At 46.4% G+C, this 8,048-nt stretch overlaps 1 pseudogene; it reads left to right on the plus strand.

Moving 5' to 3' along the window:
- Positions 1–4,921: 4,921 nt before the first annotated feature.
- On the plus strand, positions 4,922–5,857 carry LOC102469028 (serine/threonine-protein phosphatase PP1-gamma catalytic subunit pseudogene; annotated as a pseudogene).
- Positions 5,858–8,048: the final 2,191 nt, after the last annotated feature.

Below are 8,048 nucleotides of genomic sequence, written 5' to 3' on the forward strand. Positions count from 1 at the left end.
CAGGAATGCACCAACTTGGACTTCCAGCCCAGCTGAGCCTTCAGATGGTGCAGGTCTGGTCAACATCTGAATGCGACTGCACAAGAGACCTCAAGCAAAAACTGCCCAGCCAACTCCTCCCTGGATTTCTGACCCGCAAAACCATAAGCAGAAATAAAATGGTTGTGTAGAACTTCAACGTTTCGGAGTCATTGCTTACACAAGAGTAGTAACCAGAACGAGGGCGAAGCGGGCATATGGGAACTGATGCAGGTATCTCCCGAGGCTCTCCAGGGCCTTTAACATGATTTGATACAAAAGCTTTTCTTAGGGCACATGCGCTCGCCAGAAAGACAGAAAGACAGAAAGTGAGAAATCACCCCACCCACCAGGGGGGATGGCCACACCACAATCCCTTCTCCTCCATTCTCCTTGCACGCACATGTGCCTGGCGTGAATTTAAGCCCCCGGGTCCAGGACTTGAATCGCAGTCGACTACATGGGAGTCCAGGGACATAGCCATTACCCTAACTGCTGGTCCTGAAATAAAAGCTTCTTAAGGGGCAAGCAGGTATCATGGAGATTAAGGCAGCGGGAAACTACATGGCCGACTACGTAGTTAAAATCCCAGAGCCAGTGGCTAGACAATCACTCCAGGTGCGTGTGCCCAAATTCCCAAGAGGAGAATGAAGGAGAAGGGATTATGGTGTAGCCAGCTCCCTGAGGGTGATTTCTCTCTCTCCTCTCACATGCTCTTTGTCTGTGTCTCTCTCTGAAGAGTGCACATGTCCTATAGCAACTTCTTTTTTTTTTTTTTTTTGGTTTTTTTGCTATAGGGCACGTGCGCTCGCCAGAAAGAGAGAGACAGAGAGATAGCGAGAAATCACCCTCTGGGGGGGATGGCCATGCCATAATCCCTTTTCCTCCATTCACCTCTCGGGATCTTGGGCACGCATGCACACGCATCTGGCGTGAGTTTAAGCCACTGGGTCCGGGACTTGAACTGCAGTCGGCTACATGGGAGTTCAGCGACATAGCCATTATGCTAATTGCTGGTCCTGCAATTATTATTATTATTATTATTATTTTTAAGAAAGCCTTTTTAAAATGGAACCTGCATGAGGCTGCAGGAGGCGTGCTGCCATTCCATTGACGGAGGGGCAGTTTGAGAAGGAGCTGAAATAGAATGAACTTGCGGCAAACGGAGAAGGCAATCTACGGGCAGGTTGAATGAGCATAGTCCTGCACATTCAATCAATGGGGAAATCATTGCACACCTGCTTTTCTGGAAGGGTCTGTGATGACGGCACACTCTTGCAGGAGTAAAGACCCTCCTGGTAGTTCCGGAAGGAGGGAAGCTCATGGATCTGGGCTGGTGGGGAGCAAAGGGCTAGACATGGCCAAGGGGACGGAAATGCTATTAGAGATTTTTAAAATCCAAATGCTAAATACTACTCAGAGTGCAAGATTTGGGCCTTCTGAGGAAGGGGTTGGACAGTCCTATGGACAGCACTGGCTCCATTTGTCCTGAGTGTCTCTGCAAGCAGAAGACGCGTGGCCTCAGAAAGAAAGCCATGAAGATGAACACGAAAGTGCATTGCTGTGGCTTGACTGACCCCCAAAATTAATGAGTTGAGATTTGATTCCTATTTTGAAGGTATTATGAAGGTGAACACTGGGGCCAGCAGGTGGCATGGTAATTGGGGTACTGGATGCCACATGGCTGACTGCACGGTTAGAGTCCCAGACCCAGCAGCTTGAAAAACACTCAGAGCACATGTGCTTGAATTCCCAAAAATCCCAAGAGGAGAATGAAGGAAAGAGGATTGCAGTGTGGCCATCCTCCCTAGGGGGTGGTTTCTCACTTTCCCTCCCTCCCTGTCTCTCTGTCCAGCGAGTGCACAAACCTGACAGCAAGAATCTTTAAAATAAAATAAGAAGGTGGAAACTGAATCTAACTATGGGATTAAGAGATAGGACCTTTTTTGGAACCAGCAGATGGCATAATGATTATGTCTCTAGACTCTCACATAGTCAACTGTGGTTCAAGTCCTGGACCAAGCTGCTTAACACTCACACCAGCTGTGTGTGCATGTATGCCCAAAGTCCCAAGAGGAGGATGGATGAGAAGGGATTGTGGCATGGGCATCATCCTTAGGGGGTGATTTCTCACTTTCTGCGTCTCTCTCTGTCTTTCTGGTGAGCACACATGTCCTATGGAAAAAAATCTCTCAAATAAATAAATTAAAAGAGGTGGAACTTTTTGAGCTGATTAGGAGAGTAAAGTCCTTAGAGTATGACACCCATGACTAAATTCTGGTAGGTGTAGAAGGAACAGGAGTGAAACAGACACAGGGACACAGGCCTATCCTCTATTCTAGTCATGTGATACCCCTCACCACTTTGGGACTCTGCAAGGAGTCCCTATTAACAAGAAGATAGTCACCAAATGCAGCCCCTTGACCTTGGACCTCCAAAACCATGAGCTAAACAAACTCTTATTTGTTATAAATTATCCAGACTCAAGTGTCTGTTTCTAGCAACACAAAGAACTAAGACACACTTCTTTGCCTGAATAAACTCCAGATGCATCTCTGTGTGGCTTCTGTATATCCCTCCAAATGCCTGATGTAGGAAAATTCAGAGGAAACCAACCAGGTAGGTGACTGGGAATGAATGGTTGGAAGTGTAAGGATGGAAAAGTTTGTGCAAGGACAGGTTTCTTGGTTTCAACCTCTTAACCCTAGAGAAGCAAAAAATGGGCATGATAAGAATCTAGTAAGAGGTAGAAACAGCAACTTAACAGTGGAGAGTCACAGCACATACAGCTTTAGCCAAGTGACCAGGTTAACATCACCAATAGTATCTATTGACACTAGGTTCCCCCAATCTGATGCTCGGAGGAGGGAAGATATTCTTCCCAATATGCAATCCTTACTCTAACCAGGAGAAACCAGGAGAAACCAGGAGTCAAACTCAGACTGAAGGATGTTCTACAGAACAACTCCTAGCACTTGTTCAAAAGAGTCCAGCCCTGGGAGGTAAGCAAAGATGAGAACTGCCCCAGCATGGAGGAGACCAAGGAGGCATGACAACTACATGCAAGGTGGAATCCTGTGTTAGAGATGGGAAAAGGACATTAACGGACAGCTTGTAAAATCGAAATCCTGTGCTTTTGCTAATAGCGTTTGAGGTATCAAGGTTGACTTCTTGGTTTTGATAAGTGTTCTGTTATTATGTAAGATATTAACCTAAGGGAAGCTGGGAAAAGGTTTATGAGAGCACACTGTACTATTTTTTGTGACTCTTCTGTATATTTAAGATTAACTCAAAAATTTAAAAATAACAGATGCAAAAACCCAACCCCCCAAACCGACCAACCTAACAAAGACAAACTGTCATAGACTAGTGAAAGGTGAGCTCTCTTACCGTACTTGAATCCAAGACAGCTTCAACACCCAAAGGAGGCTAGGTGCACTTCTACTTGAGAGAGAGTCCTGGTCAGGAATGGACTTAAAAAAGGGCTAGGATGGGAAAATCAGAATAATAATCATGAGCAAGGTTCACGATAAGTTCTTAAAATCTTTTATCTCACTTAAATCTCAACCTATGAGGTAACTGTGAAAGGTCTCACCCTGTTTACAGATGAGACTGGGCCCAGTAGAAGGGAAGGAATAAGATCATACAGCTGACGGCTGGTGGAGTTGAGATTCCAACTCAGACTCCTTGACTCCACTGCACCATCTTCTCGGGGATGACCTCCTTCAGCGCGGACCTCAGGTTTCTGGCCTGGGGTAGGTGGAGGAAGAGGAGATGGAAGGCAGGAGGAAGAAGGAAGGAGGAAAGAGGAAGCAGGAAGGAGATGCCTGGGATGGGCTGGTCAGCCGGCGCTGTCCATGGTGCTGGCCGGACTGAGACTGGCATGGAGCAGGAGAGCAGCAGGAGATGATGGAAAGGCAGTGAGGAGCGCTGTACAGAGGGAGCCCTGCTCAGACTAGAGGGAAATGAGCAGTTAGATGTGGTGACAGTTAAACGCAGACTTCTGCCAGCACAGAGGCATCAACACGGGGAGAAGCGTCAAGGGGGAAACTTCTATTGAAATACATAGCCATGTGCCTGGTGAGGCAGGATTTGTTCTCAGGTCTGACCCACAGCCAGTAGAGAAGAGCTCACAGGTTGTAAATATGTGGTGCAGCTGGTGGACAGTCATTCACTGAGAATTCTGCTGTCATGGCTGCTCTCCCAGGCTCCTCCCTGCTCACCCCTGGGTTTCCCCATGACCCAAGAATGACAGAGTTAAGGCTTGGCACAAAGTGGGCTTCCAGGACCCTGCTCTGGCTCTAAGGCCTTGCCCACAGGTCAGTACTCATAGCTTACCGGTTGTCATGTATTTTGAAAATGATCCCTATCTGTCCCCAGTTTTACAGATGAGGGAAGTGGGGCTTTGGAAAGTTAATAATTTGCCTGACATTGATCAGCTATTACAAGTTGGAAGAAGGGGGGCCAGACTGGGGTGCAGTGATAGAGTCTGACACTTGGAAAGGCTCACATCCAGAGAAGGTGAGGTGCACCGGGCAAGTGTGTGCCCATGATCTGGAGCTGGCCGAGGTTGGGGGTGAATTATGATGTTGGGACCCTGTCAGAGATGCTATCTCTGTATCCATTTTTGTTTGTCTCTTTCTCTATCTCTCTCACTCATGGAAGAAATAAATAAATCTTAAAAAAAAAAGGTTGAGGTGGTTCCAGTGGGGAGGGAAGGAGGAAGCAGGGTGCAGGGCAGTTGAGGGGGGGAGACCCGCCATGGCTGCTGTCACTACCGCTACCACCACCTCTGTACTTGTGGCGTGGGGAAAGAAGTGTGAGTCCCGGGTGCGAACCGTGAGCCAACAGCGGCACCACTGTGGGAGGGCTGGCAGTGGGAAGACAATGGTGGATATAGATAATGGACAGCATCATCCAAAGGCTGCTGGAACTGAGAGAGTCCAAGCCTGGAAAGAACATCCAGCTACAGTAGAATGAAATCAGAGGACTGTGCTTAAAGTCTCAAGGGGGATTTCTCAGTCAGTCTATCCTACTAGAAGCACCACTCAAAATATGTGGTGATATTCATGGGCAATACTATGACTTGCTCTGACTTATTGAATACAGTGGTTTCCCACCATAAAGCAACTTCTTGTTCCTTGGGGACTGTGTGGACAGGGGGAAGCAGTCGCTGGAAACCATCTGTCTCTTACTGGCCTACAAAATTAAATACCCTGAGAATTTCTTTCTTCTTAGAGGGAACAGTGAATGTGCCAGGATCAATAGGATGTATGGATTTTATGATGAGTGTAAAAGAAGGTACAACATTAAACTATGGAAAACGTTCACAGACTGTGTTAACTGATAGCAGCTATCGTCAATGAGAAAAACATCCTGCTGTCATGGAGGTTTATCAGCAGATCTTTAATCTTTGGAGCAGATTCGGCGAATTACGTGGCCAACTGAAGTGCCAGATCAAGGTCTTCTTTGTGATCTTTTGTGGTCTGACCCTGATAAAGACGTCTTAGGCTGGGGTGAAAATGACAGAGGAGTGTCCTTCATGTTTGGTACAGATGTGGTTGCAAAATTTCTCCGTAAGCATGATTTGGGTCTTATATGTAGAGCCCACCAGGTGGTTGAAGATAGATATGAATTTTTTGCAAAGAGGCAGTCGGTTACTCTGTTTTCTGCACCGAATTATTGTGGAGAATTTGACAATGCAGGTGCCATGATGACTGTGGACGAAACATTAATGTGTTCTTTTCAGATTTTAAAGACTGCAGAGAAAAAGAAGCTGAATGCCACAAGACCTGTATCACCTCCAAGGGGTATGATCACAAAGCAAGCAAAAAAATAGATGTCATTTTGACACTTGCCTAGTTGGGACTTGTAACATATAGTATATAACCTTCATTTATAAAACTGTAATGTGTACTCGTCAGCTTGCTCAGATAGATCTGTGTTTGTGGAGGCCCCTTTTTTTATTTTTGATTTAATGCATGCCATTTGTTGGTTATAACAGCAAATGAAAGACTCTCTGCTCCCAAGAAAAAGTGTTTTTTTGTTTTTGTTTCTTAATTCCTTTTGCCAACAACTTCAATGATGGTGTTAAAGCTGTACACCCCAGGACAGTTTATCCGATCTCGGGGTAAGTATACAATTTATTTTTTTTTAAATTTAGTATGACCCATGAATAATGTAAATGCTCGATTTCTTTAGGATATAAAGAGAGCCCTAGGGTGTTCTGAATCTGTACATGTTATTGTCATAAAATGCATACTGTTGATACAATAAATAAATAAATAAATGGTTGAAACCAGGATTTGAACTTGAGTCTTCTGAGATCAAACTTATGTCTTTTTCTCTCTTGTTAGCTTGTGTGACTTTCTACCCTGTGGCAGGGATGTTGAATAGAGGAAGAGAGTTATCCAGGGGTCTGGAGAATTAGAATACCTCATGGGGGGGGTGCAACAGGTGGCATGTGGTTAAGGTGCTGGACTCCCACATGGCCTTCTGCATTTCAAATCCCAGACCTGGTGGCTTGCTTTCTCAGTTCTCACTTCCCCTTTCTTGCTCTTGTTCTGGTCAGATTTAAACACACACACACACACACACACACACACACACACATATGTATAAAGTCCTTTGAATTCTCTTGTCATCTGGCAGTCTACCCCTCCACACCCCTGCCAGTTTTGTGCCCTGACAACCATTTCAGGCTGGAGGTGCCACCAGTCTCTTGACACCCTTCCACTCTGGGAACTACAGGAACCATAGTCCTCTAGTGCAGAAATGCCCCACGCCTGCTCCTAGGCCAGCCCTGAACTGCCTGTGGCTCTCTTAGCTGCAGCCTTCTCTCACTCCTCACCCTCCAGGCTGAGACGTTATCTTACTCGTTTCTGAGACAACTGTGGGATGCCCTGCCTCCTCACCTCCCTCTGCCAAGTGTATTTTAGAGGCAGACTGCACTCAGAACCAACACTCAAGTCAGTCCTTGTGGGAAGGAAGGTGGGAGAGGACTTTCTAAGTGCCAGCGCCAGGGACAGAGCATCCAGGAATCTTGTTTCTCTCCACTCCAGAGCGGCAAAGCAGCTTCCTTTTTTGGAAGCTGCTCTAAGGAGCAGAATGCAGAGAGGAGAACTTTCCACCTTAGTCTGCTAATGCATAGCTAAAAGAAATAACAGAGGCCGAGTATTCCAAAGAATAGAGGTTGAGGGGCCAGCAGGTGGTGCAGTGGTTAGGCGCTAGACTCCCACATGGTCAACCACAGTTTGAGTCCTGGACCCAGGACTTGAAACTCATGCCAGGCATATGTGCATGCCCAAGATCCCAAGAGGAAAATGAAAAGGGACTGTGGTGTAGCATTCCTCCGGGAGGTCATTTCTCTCTTTCTGTCCCTCTGTCTCTCCAGCAAGTGCACATGCCCTATAGCAAAAAAATCTCAATAATAATAATAATAATGATAATAATAATAGAGGTTGATTCAATTCACAGTTTGGAAGGTTTGGAAGACAGGGTCCAGAAATCAACGTCCAGTGCGGTTACAGCCCGGTGGAGGATGGAATCTTTTTTTAAATTTAAATTTATTTTTATTGTTTTATTTATTTATTTTTTGGAGAGATTTTTGCTATAGGGCGCGCGCGCTCGCCAGACAGAGAGAGACAGAGAGATAGAAAGTGAGAAATCACCCCCCCAGGGGGGATGGCTACGCCACAATCCCTTCTCCTCCATTCTCCTCTCGGGATCTTGGGCATGCACACACACGTGCCTGGCGTGAGTTTAAGCCACCGGGTCCGGGACTCGAACCCCAGTCAACTACGTGGGAGTCCAGCGACATAGCCATTATGCTAACTGCTGGTCCCCAAGGATGGAATCTTGAGCAGAGCTGCTGCTGTCGATAGTTTCTGCCTGTTCTGGTCTCCTTCCCCTTTTCATAAACCCTCCAGAATTCAATCTGGGGGCCACACCCTAGTGACCTTATCACACCCAAAGGCCCAAACTTGGGGCACCATAAAGAGGTTACGTTTTCACTCAGTGTCTTTACAATA

This window comes from Tupaia chinensis, unplaced genomic scaffold (genome assembly GCF_000334495.1).
Source record: "Tupaia chinensis unplaced genomic scaffold, TupChi_1.0 Scaffold145907_1, whole genome shotgun sequence".
In the NCBI taxonomy this organism is placed as follows: domain Eukaryota; kingdom Metazoa; phylum Chordata; class Mammalia; order Scandentia; family Tupaiidae; genus Tupaia; species Tupaia belangeri.